Source organism: Neophocaena asiaeorientalis, unplaced genomic scaffold, assembly GCF_003031525.2.
Source record: "Neophocaena asiaeorientalis asiaeorientalis breed wild unplaced genomic scaffold, Neophocaena_asiaeorientalis_V1.1 scaffold391, whole genome shotgun sequence".
In the NCBI taxonomy this organism is placed as follows: Eukaryota; Metazoa; Chordata; class Mammalia; order Artiodactyla; family Phocoenidae; genus Neophocaena; species Neophocaena asiaeorientalis.
Genome location: NW_020174056.1, coordinates 288,436 through 302,483, shown reverse-complemented (window position 1 = coordinate 302,483; position 14,048 = coordinate 288,436). Strand labels below are relative to the sequence as shown.

Here is a 14,048-nt window from a genome sequence, read left to right as displayed (position 1 = left end):
TTTTTTTTGTTGTTGTTGTTGTACGCGGGCCTCTCACTGCTGTGGCCTCTCCCGTTACAGAGCACAGGCTCTGGACGTGCAGGCTCAGCAGCCATGGCTCACGGGCCCAGCCGCTCCGCGGCACGTGGGATCCTCCCGGACCGAGGCACGAACCCGTGTCCCCTGCATCGGCAGGCGGACTCCCAACCACTGCGCCACCAGGGAAACCCTAATTATGCATCTTGTTATTGATTCTGTTCCATTTGTTTAGCTTTTTTTTTTTTTCTCCTTATGTTGGATCTCTCCTCTCTAGTTATAGAAGTCTCTCTGACTACTGTATCAATCATTTATTCTCTAATTTTCTTCTCTAAGAATTATCCCTGCATCCTAGAGGATTTTATTAAGCTAGGCTTCAAGTACTGATTTATTTTCCTAAATTGTCTATTTTGCTCTTTCCTTTTCTAGTTGTATTTTTTAAATAAGTTACTAGTTTTTGAAAATACAGGTACATGGTTAAAACAGTACAAAAAATATTCTGTGAAAAGTTTCTTTTTGTTACCTGACAAGTTAACCACTGTTTCCAGTTTCTTGTGTATTTCCAGAAATATTCTAAGCATACACACGTATGTATGCACGTATCTTTTTTCTTTTCTACATAAGTGGTAATATATTATCCATACTCTTCTTCACCTTGCTATTTTACTTAACAATATAACTTGAAGTTTGTACTATGTAAATACATTAAGATCTACCTCATTCTCTATTACAATTATATTGTTTTCAATAGAATGGTTGTATAAAACATACTTAATTCTTCTTATATCAATAAATATTTAGACTATTCTTAATACTTTGCTAATATAAATAACTCTGTACATATATTTTTTGTTTACATGTGCAAGTATATTTAGACAGGAAATTTTAGAAGTGGAATTGCCAAAAGATATGCACATTTAAAATTTTGAAATATATTGCTAACTTTTCCCTAAAAAGCAGAACACTGTATTTTCTACTTTAGCAATTTGATAGATAACTACCATCTCATTAAATTTTCATTTCTTTAAGTATTAATGAAGTTATGCATTTTTCACATGTTTAAGGCCATTGTCTTTTTTTAAAGTGAGAATTCCCAAGGAAATTATCAATAAAGTTTAAAAAATAACCATTACCACCAATAATAAAATTAAAAGTAATCAAGTATTTAGGATATTTTAATCACTTGTGGCTAAAATATAAATTAAGTGAAGCATTTTTTAACTGTTCATGACTTATCTATTAGTTCCATTTCCTTTATAAGTAATAAACAGATGATTGCAACTCAGAAAGCAAAGAGAAAATGACTTAGTTGAAATATACCAAAAAGATAAATCCCTATTTCTTTATAAGTTGTAAATAATTGATAGAAATCAATTTTATCCTAAAACAGAATCTCAACTACAGGTTACATTTAAATAAGTAATGAGAAAATGTACAGGAAACTAAAAGAAATGAAAGCCATAAAGATTTAAGTCTTTTAAGAAAAAGCTACAAGCAATGATTTTGTAATATATGTTATGACCTGAGAAATACATGAAACTGATTATTTATGAGTTTTTTATGAGCTATGTATATGGAATAAAATTGTTTATATTTTATTGATAATTGTTAATAAAAAGTTTATTGATATACACAGGGCTTTTTATTTTAGGGCAGAAAATTAGGTCTTTTAAGACACAGCAGTGGCTTTTCCCCATGGGAAGCTGTACACCAGCAAACTTTTAGACCATGTCCAATGTTAAACATGTCCTCTATCAGTTTGATTGATGACCTGGTCTATTCTCAGCAAAACTGAGGAGAAAATGAAGGAATAGAGATGGCAAAAGAACTGGATACAACCTTTACATTCTTTTATCCATCCATCTATCCATTTATCTTACCCTTGTCTGAGCAGACAAGGTGGTGTGAGGAATCAAACATTTATCTTATCTGTTGTGTTATCTGTTCTTAGAAAGCTTATCTAGGCAGAGAAGAGGTAAGAGGCAAGGTTATATGATGGAAAGACACAGAACCAGGATTAGACTTTATGCTGCACCACATCTACCACAGTCATCACTGTTACCACCCAAGTCCAAACAGCCAAGTCTGTCCATTGTTCATTCTACTGCAGTGGCTCCTCTATACACTGCTGCTTCCACTTTTAGGTCCCTGTAATCTGTTCTCCAGACAGCAACCAAAGTGATGTTTTACCAATGTAAAATGAGACCAAAAACCTCCAACGTTATTCCATAACTCTTAGGCGGAGAGGTCCTTATCAAAGAATTCAAGATCCTATGTGACCTGACCCTAGCTTCTCTCTGAAATCAGCTCTCACCTCTCAATCACTCACTCTGCTTCAGCCACACTGGCTTCCTTGCATCTCCTTGAACTTGTCAAGGATACTCTTTGGCTTGAGGGCTACTTCACTTGCTATGTTTTCTACCTGAAATGCTCTTCCAGAAGATGGCTGCATGGTTTGCTCTCTGACTTCATTCAGTTCTGCTTTCATGTCGCCTCATTAGAGACCTTCCCTTAGTGCCCTATCAAAGAAAATGTACGCTCAGCTCATCTGCTCCCTTACCCTGCATTTTATTTTTCCAGAACACTTACACTACTTCGCATTATATTGAGGGGTTTTTATTGTCTGCCTCTCCTCACTATATTATAAATTCCAAAATCCCAGGAATGCTCTGTTTTCTTCTTTGCTGTACTTTCAGTATGCAGCATAGTACCTGGCTCACAGTAGATAATCAGTAGATATATTGCACAAGTGAATGAAATCCACATTTTGGTCCTAAGTACTAACTTTCATGGAAATACTCTGTACTACCTCTATTGCTAGGACTGCTAGGCCTATGGATAAAAGTACAATGTAAATGAAGCTTGTTTTTGTTTATTTTTTATACCCTTGCTCCATGGCTTGTCAATTAATGCCAGTAGCTTCTTTGGGTGCCCGTATTTTTTTTTTTTTAACATCTTTATTGGAGTATAACTGCTTTACAATGGTGTGTTAGTTTCTGCTTTATAACAAAGTGAATCAGTTATACATATACATATGTTCCCATATCTCTTCCCTCTTGCGTCTCCCTCCCTCCCACCCTCCCTATCCCACTCCTCCAGGTGGTCACAAAGCACCAAGCCGATATCCCTGTGCCATGCGGCTGCTTCCCACTAGCTATCTACCTTACGTTAGTTAGTTAGTGTATATATGTCCATGCCTCTCTCTCACCCAGTCACAGGTCACCCTTCCCCCTCATCTAATTTCATTCTTTTACATGTAGCTGTCCAGTTTTCCCAGCACCACTTATTGAAGAGGCTGTCTTTTCTCCATTGTATATTCTTGCCTCCTTTATCAAAAATAAGGTGACCATATGTCACCTTTATCTCTGGGCTATCTATCCTGTTCCATTGATCTATATTTCTGTTTTTGTGCCAGTACCATACTGTCTTGATTACTCTAGCTTTGCAGTATAGTCTGAAGTCTGTCTCATCCCATTTTTTTCCCTTATAACTATCCATCTGTAGTTTCCTAGCACCAGATTATGTGGTCCTGACTTCATACCGCTTCCTGAATTTTCAAGGTCTATGTCTCAGACAAATCATGCAGAATTCTTCCAAGTCTATTATAAAATGGTATGCCCTTCCTTCTGAGTATTATGGAAGAGCAGTTTCACACTCTGGCTTGCCTGTAAAACATTTCACAGATATAGGAGTCTGTGTCGTAGATGAAGATTATAGAGGAAATGTTGCTGTTGTACTGTTTAATTTTGGCAAAGAAACATTTGATGTCAAAAGGGTGATTGAATTGCACAGCTCATTTTTGAACAGGTTTCTTATCCAGAAACAGGAAGTTTACGTTTTGGATGATGCTGAAAGGGGTTCAAGAGTTTTTGGTTCTACTGGAAGTAGCCAGTCTTATTCGAAACCCACCAGTCTAGATTTGTGGGTTGTAGATCTACACCAGAATTCTAAGCAGTTATATCAGAGTGTATGGCTGTGAAGTATGTCTGACCTCACATCACTTCTGGTTTAATTTACCAGGGAGCCTTGTTTCATTCTGGGATTCTGCTGAGATACTAGTTTTAATTTTGAGTTGGACTGCCAGCTACAAGTATAATGCTGCTTCTAGCATCAGTTTCATTGGTCATGGAGTAAGGCAGTATTTTCCTAATTTTGCTTGGCTTTTTTTTCCTAGTGTTTTGCTAAGGCTTAGTTACCAGAAATGTTTCATGAAAGAAACTTCCATATCTTCTTTCTTACCCTACAAAAATTAATGATATTTTTTCCTTCATTGTCATTGATTCTTAAGAAAGTTGACTACAATAATTGATTATTATGGCTAATCTTTTCTCTTGTTTGCTGATTTCCTTCTCTGGAAGATTCACATTGGTCCAAATTACTTTTTGCTAACATATTATTATGTATAGTCCTCTATTTCTTCATTTTTATTTTATTACTCCAAGCTTTATTACCTTGTAAGTACAATACCTTACTTTGGCAGCCAGAACTTTACATGATATCTCACTTCCAAAGATGTGCTGATATTACAAAACCTTTATAGAGCTGCTCTAAAATGGAAAATTGTAATTCTTATTTTGTCTCTCTCCCTCTCTCTCTCTTCTCCCCTCCCCGCCCTCGCCTTTCTCTTTATGCTTCCAGTTACATGGATTAGCATTCTCAGTGTATGAAAAAGAGCCCATGATCTCCATCTGTCTATTGTTAATATACATTTATGCTTACCTTTGATAGATGTTTATATGTGTGTATTATCTGTAAAAGTCTTATACATACTTATTTTTACAGTCAAAATTTCTGAGTGATAGGGTTTGGGGTTTGTGAGCACATAGTATCTTACAAACCATCATGTGCATTGACCCCCTAATGCCGACTCTTTATTTGGTATTCTTTCCAAACCTTCCATATCATCACCTCTTAGAGATAGAGCAGCCTGTCAAACAGTTAGAGGGATGTTTAAGAGAGCCCTACAGAATTGAACTACCAACTCTAGGACAACGCAGAGTGTTTATGCAGTAAAATGATGTCACAGATTAAGAACTGGAAAATGACACTGTGACGATTGATGGCAGCAAATTTGCTTTTGGCATGAGAATGGATTGAGTGTATGTCACCCCTATCCTGTAAATTGATACATAATTGTCGATAAAATCCCATGCCTACAATAACTTTCAGAAGAAGATATATTATTTTAAAGTAAATGCTGGTAAACATCATCTAAAGGCAAATAGGAATAGTCTTCTAAGTTGCCAAGTTTTTCCTTGTACTATTTTAATGAAGCATTTTTATTCTGGTAGTAAAATATTCTTCTCATTGAAATTCAAAGCTTAATTTTTTTATATCTTTATTGGAGTATAATTGCTTTACAATGTTGCATTAGTTTCTGCTGTACAACAAAGTGAATCAGCTATATGTATACATATATCCCCATATCCCCTCCCTCTTGAGCCTCCCTCCTACACTCCCTATCCCACCCCTCTAGGTCATCACAAAGCACTGAGCTGATCTCCCTATGCTATGCGGCAGCTTCCCACTAGCCATCAGTTTTACATTTGGTAGTGTATATATGTCAATGATACTCTATCACTTCGTTCCAGCTTCCCCTTCAACCCGTGTCCTCAAGTTTGTTCCCTATGTCTGCATCTTTATTCCTGCCCTACCGCTAGGTTCATCATTACCGTTTTTTTTAGATTCCATATATGTGCATTCGCATACGGTATTTGTTTTTCTCTTTCTCATTTACTTTACTCTGTATTACAGTCTCTAGGTCCATTCATCTCATTACAAATAACTCAGTTTTGTTCCTTTTTATGGCTGAGTAATATTCCATTGTATATATGTGCCACATCTTCTTTATCCATTCATCTGTAGATGGGCATTTAGGTTGCTTCCATGTCCTGGCTATTGTAAATAGTGCTGCAGTGAACATTGTGGTGCACGACTCTTTTTGAATTATGGTTTTCTAAGGATATATGCCCAGTAGTGGGATTGCTGGGTCATATGGAAATTCTATTTTTCATTTTTTAAGGAACCTCCATAGTGGCTGTATCAATTTACATTCCCACCAACAGCGCAAGAGGGTTCCCTTTTCTCCACACCCTCTCCAACATTTATTTTTTGTAGATTTTTTGATGATGGCACTTCTGACTGGTGTGAGGTGATACCTCATTGTAGAATTGATTTGCATTTCTCTCATGTTTAGTGATGTTGAGCATCCTTTCATGTGTTTGTTGGCCATCTGTGTATCTTCTTTGGAGGAATGTCTATTTAGGTCTTCTGCCCATTTTTGATTGGGTTGTTTGTTTTTTGAAGATTGAGCTGCATGAGGTGCTTGTATATTTTAGAAATTAATCCTTTGTCAGGATTCATTTGCAAATATTTTCTCCTGTTCTGAGGGTTTTCTTTCATCAAATATTAAATTTTGTAGAAAATTACTATACTGAGTTCAGAAAATTAATTAAATGTTTTATCTTGTAAATGTAATGAGCAAGTTAAATATCTGTTGCCAAAATTTAAAATGTAGGAGAACTGATGGCTAAATAAATTTTGTTGTTCACATCATATGAGATAAATGCAGTTTTGTGACTGGTCTACAACTAAGCAGAAGACACTTCGTGAGAATTAAAGATAATTTGAAGTATATCTTTGAATTTGATATTATAATATCTTAAATCAATATTTGGTATGTGGTGGTTAAGATATAATTGTAGTTTATTTGAAATATCTCCTTATAATATATCATTACACATTATGGGAGGAAGACATGAGGAAATCAGGCATATAGATTTTGGAACATAACAGCTCACTTTATATAAAATCATCCAAGTGGTGATAACTACTCAGAATATAGCTAAGAGACTACAAGTATGAAATGAGGCTGACAGGAAGGTTAACTGTAATATTAGTCTACCTGGAAAATGTATTCCTTCTATGATAATTCTATGATAATTCCTCTCTCAGAGCCTATATACTATTTTCTTAACATGAAACTTCTTAAGAAGTCTGATTCACTGATTTCCTACATGATGGTGGATCAATTCACAGTGGGGTCTGCTAAAGGTTCTTACATTGATACAGTTCCATAAAGCAAGGGGACAGCCTGACTACATATGTATGTGTGTGTTTGTGTGTGTGTGAAACAGGAAATTAGAAAGCAAAATAATTTGGAGGTTAATTAATAAGCACATCTTAACCTTTCAAAAACCTTTGTGTGATGCAACAGAACATAACCCCATGTCGCCAAACTCCGTAACAAATGATTTAACACAGTGCCAGCTTATTTATTTCTTACTTGTACAAGTCAAAGAAGGTATTTCTGATTGGGTGGCTCTCCTCTGAGAAGTGGCTCAAGGATCCAGACTTCAACCCTCTAGCAGCTCTGTGATCCCCTTGAACCTTGGAATCCTTGGCTGGATCTTCTGCATCTGACCACAAATGAGGGAAAGGCAAGCACAGCAGATTTCACAGGAGGTGTTTTAGGGCAAGGCTGAAAACAGCATATATTACTTTGGCCCACAAGTCAGTCATAGGCCAACCTATTGCAAGGAAGGTTGGGAAATGTAGTCTGGTTGTATGACTGGGAGGTAAAGGACTTAGTGTGATAATCATCTAATTAGTTATACCTGCCACAGATACTGAGGTTCTTGATGATCACCACAAGTCACTGCTGAAAAAAGTTAAATTCTACTTAATACTTTCTACTTAAGGACAAAACAGGTGCACCTTATTATATAGGCGGGTACCATTTCCATTATCAATTGCATTTTTCTTCAGATCAAACCTACCTCACAAACTAACTCAGTAAGCTGAAAACCTCTTGCTATGTCAGCTGAGGTGCATAGTGCATGCAAAGATGTCAATTAGTATGGTTGAATTGGCAAAATGGAACAACAGTTGGTACTGGTCTCTTGTTCCTGTCCACAGAGCTGTAAATATTAGTTGATGGTGCATAAGAGACATGCAGCATAAAAGAACAGAAACTAATTCCTATGAGTATGAAAGCAATTCCTTTCTTTTTTTAACATCTTTATTGGAATATAATTGCTTTACAATGGTGTATTAGTTTCTGCTTTATAACAGAGTGAATCAGCTATACATATACATATATCCCCATATCTCCTCCCTCTTGCGTCTCTCTCCCACCCTCCCTATCCCACCCCTCTAGGTGGTCACAAAACACTGAGCGGATCTCCCTGTGCTATACGGCTGCTTCCCACAACCTATCTGTTTTACATTTGGTACTATAAATAAGCCCATGCCACTCTCTCACTTCGTCCCGGGTTACCCTTCCCCCTCCCCGTGTCCTCAAGTCCATTCTCTACGTCTGTGTCTTTATTCCTGTTCTGCCCCTAGCTTCATCATGACTTTTTTTTTTTTACATTCCATATATATGTGTTAGCATACAGAATCTGTTTTTCTCTTTCTGACTTCACTCTGTATGACACACTCGAGGTCCATCCACCTCACTACAAATAACTCAGTTTCGTTTCTTTTTATGGCTGAGTAATATTCCATTTTATATATGTGCCATATCTTCTTTATCCATTCATCTGTCGATGAACACTTAGATTGCTTCCATGTCCTGGCTATTGTAAGTAGAGCTGCAATGAACATTATGGTACATGACTCTTTTTGAATTATGGTTTTCTCAAGGTATATGCCCAGTAGTGGGATTCCTGGGTTGTATGGTAGTTCTATTTTTAGTTTTTCAAGGAACCTCCATACTGATCTCCATAGTGGCTGTATCAATTTACATTCCCACCAACAGTGCAAGAGGGTTCCCTTTTCTCCACACCCTCTCTAGCATTAACGTTTTGTAGATTTTTTGATGATGGCCATTTTGACTGGTGTGAGGTGATACCTCACTGTAGTTTTGATTTGCATTTCTCTGATGATTAGTGATGTTGAGCATCCTTTCATGTATTTGTTGGCAATGTGTGTATCTTCTGTGGAGAAATGTCTGTTTAGGTCTTCTACCCATTTTTGGATTGGGTTGTCTGTTTTTTTGATATTGAGCTGCATGAGCTGCTTGTAAATTTGGACATTAATTCTTTGTCAGTTGCCTGTTTTGCAAATATTTTCTCCCATTCTGAGGGTTGTCTTCATCTTATTTATGGTTTCCTCTGATGTGCAAAAGCTTTTAACTTTCATTAGGTCCTATTTGTTCATTTTTATTTTTATTTCGATTTCTCTAGGAGATGGGTCAAAAAGGATCTTGCTGTGATTTATGTCAAAGAGTGTTCTGCCTCTGTTTTCCTCTAAGAATTTTATACTGTCTGGCCTTAGATTTAGGTATTTAATCCATTTTGAGTTTATTTCCGTGTACACTGTTAGGAAGTGTTCTAATTTCATTCTTTTACATGTAGCTCTCCAGTTTTATCAGCACCACTTACTGAAGAGGCTGTCTTTTCTCGATTGTATATTCTTGCCTCCTTTATCAAAGATAAGCTGACCATATGTGCATGGACTTACCTCTGGGCTTTCTATCCTGTTCCATTGATCTATATTTCTATTTCTGTGCCAGTACCATACTGTCTTCATTACTGTAGCTTTGTAGTATAGTCTGAAGTCAAGGAGGCTGATTTTTCCAACTCCGTTTTTCTTTCTCAAGATTGCTTTGGCTATTTGGGGTCTTTTGTGTTTCCATACAAATTGTGAAGTTTTTTGTTCTAGTTCTGTGAAAAATGCCATTGGTAATTTGATAGGTGTTGCATTGAATCTGTAAATGGCTTTGGGTTGTATAGTCATTTTTGCAGTGTTGATCCTTCTTATCCAGGGACATGGTATATCTCTCCATCTGTTTGTATCATCTTTAATTTCTTTCATCAGTGTCTTATAATTTTCTACATACAGATGTTTTGTCTCCTTAGGTAGGTTTATTCTTAGGTATTTTATTCTTTTTCTTGCAATGGTAAATGGGAGTGTTTCCTTAATTCCTCTTTCAGATTTTTATCATTAGTGTATAGGAATGCAAGAGATTTGTGTGCATCAATTTTGTATCCTGCTGCTTTACCAAATTCATTGATTAGCTTTAGTAGTTTTCTGGTAGAGTCTTTAGTATTTTCTATGTATAGTGTCATGTCATCTGCAAACAGTGACAGATTTACATCTTTTCCAATTTGGATTCCTTTTATTTCTTTCTCTTCTCTGATTGACATGGCTAAAACTTCCAAAACTATGTTGAATAATAGTAGTGAGAGTAGGCAACCTTGTCTTCTTCCTGATCTTAGTGGAAACGGTTACCGTTTTTCACCATTGAGAACGATGTTGGCTGTGGGTTTGTCATATATGGCGTTTATTATGTTGAGGTAAGTTATCTCTGTGCCTCCTTTCTGGAGGGTTTTTTATCATAAATCATTGTTGAATTTTTTCAAAAGCTTTTTCTGAACATATTGAGATGATCATACAGTTTTTATCCTTCCATATGTTAATATGGTATATCGCATTGACTGATTTGCGTATATTGAACAATCCTTGCATTCCTGGGATAAACCCCGCTTGATCACGGTATATGATCCTTTTAATGTGCTGTTGGATTCTGTTTGCCAGTATTTTGTTGAGGATTTTTGCATCTGTACTCATCAGTGATATTGACCTGCAGTTTTCTTTGTGTGTGACATCTTTTTCTGGCCTCGTAGAATGAGTTTGGGAGTGTTCCTCTGTCTGCTATATTTTAGAAGAGTTTGAGAAGGATGGGTGTCAACTCTTCTCTAAATGTTTGGTAGAATTCATCTGTGAAGCTATCTGGTCCTGGGCTTTTGTTTGTTGGAAGATTTCTAATAAGAGTCTCAAATCAGTGCTTGTGATTTGTCTGGTTATATTTTCTATTTCTTCCTGTTTCAGTCTCAGAAGGTTGTGCTTTTCTAAGAATTTGTCCATTTTTTCCAGGTTGTCCTTTTTATTGGCATATGGTTGCTTGTAGTAATCTCTCATGATCGTTTGCATTTCTGAAGTGTCAGTTGTTACTTCGCCTTTTTCATTTCTAATTCTATTTATGAGTCTTCTCCATTTTTTTCTTGATGAGTCTAGCAAATGGTTTATCCATTTTGTTTATCATCTCAAAGAACCAGCTTTTAGTTTTATTGATCTTTGCTGTTGTTCCTTTATTTCTTTTTCATTTATTTTTGCTCTGATCTTTGTGATTTCTTTCCTTCTGCTAACTTTGGGGTTTTCCTGTTCTTCTTTCTCTACTTGCTTTAGGTGTAAGATTAGGTGGTTTTTTTGAGATGTTTCTTGAGGTAGGATTGTATTGCTCTAAACTTCTCTCTTAGAACTGCTTTTGCTACATCCCATAGGCTTTCAGTCTTTGTATTTTCATTGTCATTTGTTTCTAGGTATTTTTTGATTTCCTCTTTGATTTCTTCAGTGATCTCTTTGTTATTAAGTAGTGTATTGTTTAGCCTCCATGTGTTTGTATTTTTTACAGATTATTTTCCTGTAATTGCTATCTATTTTCTTAGCGCTGTGGTCTGAAAAGATACTTGATACCATTTCAATTTTCTTAAATTTACCAAGGCTTGATTTGTGACCCAAGATATGATCTGTCCAGGAGAATGTTCCATGAGCACTTGAGAAGTAAGTGTGTTCTGTTGTTTTTTTTGTTTTTGTTTTTTTTGGCTACATTGGGTCTTCATTGCTGCGTGTAGGCTTTCTCTTGTTGCAGCTACTGGGGGCTACTCTTCATTGCGATGCACAGGCTTCTTATTGTGGTGCCTTCTCTTATTGCAGAGCACGGACTTCAGGCATGCAGGCTTTAGTAGTTGTGGCCCATGGGGTCAGTGGTTGTGGCATGCCAGCTCTAGAGTGCAGGCTCAGTAGTTGTGGTGCACAGGTTTAGTTGCTCTACGGCATGTGGGACCTTCCTGGACTGGGGCTCGCACCTGTGTCCCCTGCATTGGCAGGCAGATTCTTAACCACTTCGCCACCGGGGAAGCCCATATTCTGTTGTTTTTGGATGGAATGTCCTATAAATATCAATTAAGTCCATCTTGTTTAATGTATCACTTAATGCTTGTGTTTGCTTATTTATTTTCATTTTGCATGATCTGTCCATTGGTGAAAGTGGGGTGTTAAAGTCCCCTACTATGATTGTGTTACTGTCAATTTCCCCTTTTATGGCTCTTAGAATTTGCCTTATGTATTGAGGTGCTCCTGTGTTAGGTGCATAGATATTTACAATTGTTATATCTTCTTCTTGGATCGATCCCTTGATCATTATGTAGTGTCCTTCTTTGTCTCTTGTAATAGTCTTTATTTTAAGGTCTATTTTGTCTGATACGGGAATTGCTACTCCAGCTTTCTTTTGATTTCCATTTGCATAGAATATCTTTTTCCACCCCCTCACTTTCATTCTGTATGTGTCTCTAGGTCTGAAGTGTGTGTCTTTAGACTGGATATATATGGGTCTTGTTTTTGTATCCATTCAGCAAGTCTATGTCTTTGGGTTTTAGCATTTAATCCATTTACATGTAAGGTAATTATCAATATGTATGTTCCTATTTCCATTTCCTTAATTGTTTTAGGTTTGTTATTGTAGGTCATTTCCTTCTGTTGTCTTTCCTGCCTAGAGAAGTTTCTTTAGCTTTGTTGTAAAGCTGGTTTGGTGGTGCTGAATTGTCTTAGCTTTTGCATGTCTGTAAAGGTTTTAATTTCTCCTTTGAATCTGAATGAGATCCTTGCTGGGTAGAGTAATCTTGGTTGTAGGTTTCCCTTTCATCACTTTAAGTATGTCCTGCCACTCCCTTCTGGCTTGCAGAGTTTCTGTTGAAAGGTCAGCTGTTAACCTTATGGAGATTCCCTTGTATGTTGTTTGTTGTTTTTCCCTTGCTGCTTTTAATATTTTTTCTTTCTACATAATTTTTGATAGTTTGTTTAATATGTGTCTTGGTGTGTTTCTCCTTGTATTTATCCTGTATGGGACTCTCTGCACTTCCTGGACTTGATTGACTATTTCCTTTCCCATATTAGGGAAGTTTTCAACTATAATCTCTTCAAATATTTTCTCAGTCCCTTTCTTTATCTCTTCTTCCTCTGGGACCCCTATAATTCTGATGTTCCTGCATTTAACGTTGTCCCAGAAGTCTCTAAGACTGTCCTCAATTCTTATCATTCTTTTTTCTTTATTCTGCTGTGCAGTAGTTATTTCTTCTATTCTGTCTTTCAGGTCAGTTATCTGCTCTTCTGCCTGTTGTTATGCTATTGATTCCTTCTAGAGAATTTTTCATTTCATTTATTGTGTTGTTTATCCTTTTTTGTTTGCTCTTTAGTTCTCCTAGGTCCTTGTTAAACGTTTCTTGAATTTCCTCCATTCTATTTCCAAGATTTGGATCATGTTTACTATCATTATTCTGAATTCTTTTTCAGGTAGACTGCCTGTTTCCTCTTCATTTGTTAGGTCTGGTGAGTTTTTATCTTGCTCCTTCATCTGCTGTGTGTTTCTGTCTTCTCATTTTGCTTAACTTACTGTGTTTGGGGTCTCCTTTTCACAGGCTGCAGGTTCATAGTCCCCGTTCTTCTTGGTGTCTGCCCCCAGTGCCTAAGCTTGTTTCAGTGGGTTGTGTAAGCTTCCTGATGGAGAGGACTGGTGCCTGTGTTCTGGTGAATGAGGCTGGATCTTGTCTTTCTGGTGGGCAGGTCTGTGTCCGGTGGTGTGTCTTGGGGTGTCTGTGGACTTATGATTTTAGGCAGCCTCTCTGCTAGTGGGTGGGGTTGTGTTCCTGTCTTTTTCGTTTTTCGGCATGGTGGACACCAGCGTAGCCTCCTGGTTGTTAAGTGGAGGTGGGTCTTAACGTTGAGATGGAGATCTCTGGGAGAGCTTTCACCGTTTGATATTACATGGAGCCAGGATGTCTCTAGTGGACCAATGTCTTGAACTTGCTTCTTCCACCTCAGAGGCACGTGTCCTGACACCCACCCTGAGCACCAAGACCCTGTCAGCCACTCAGCTCAGATGGAAAGGGAGAAAAAAAGAAATAAAAAAATAAAATAAAATAAATTTATTAAAATAAAAAATAATTATTAAAAAGTAATAAAAAACAAAT

At 37.0% G+C, this 14,048-nt stretch overlaps 1 protein-coding gene and 1 pseudogene across 2 annotated transcripts in view; one reads left to right on the top strand and one right to left on the bottom strand.

The window, feature by feature from the left end:
• LOC112405791 (protein phosphatase 1 regulatory subunit 14B pseudogene) overlaps positions 1-2,503 on the bottom strand; it is a 10,070-nt pseudogene extending 7,567 nt beyond the window's left edge.
• The window catches only part of UNC13C (unc-13 homolog C), a 580,525-nt gene that overhangs the window by 453,216 nt on the left and 113,261 nt on the right, over positions 1-14,048 (top strand). The window lies entirely within an intron of this gene.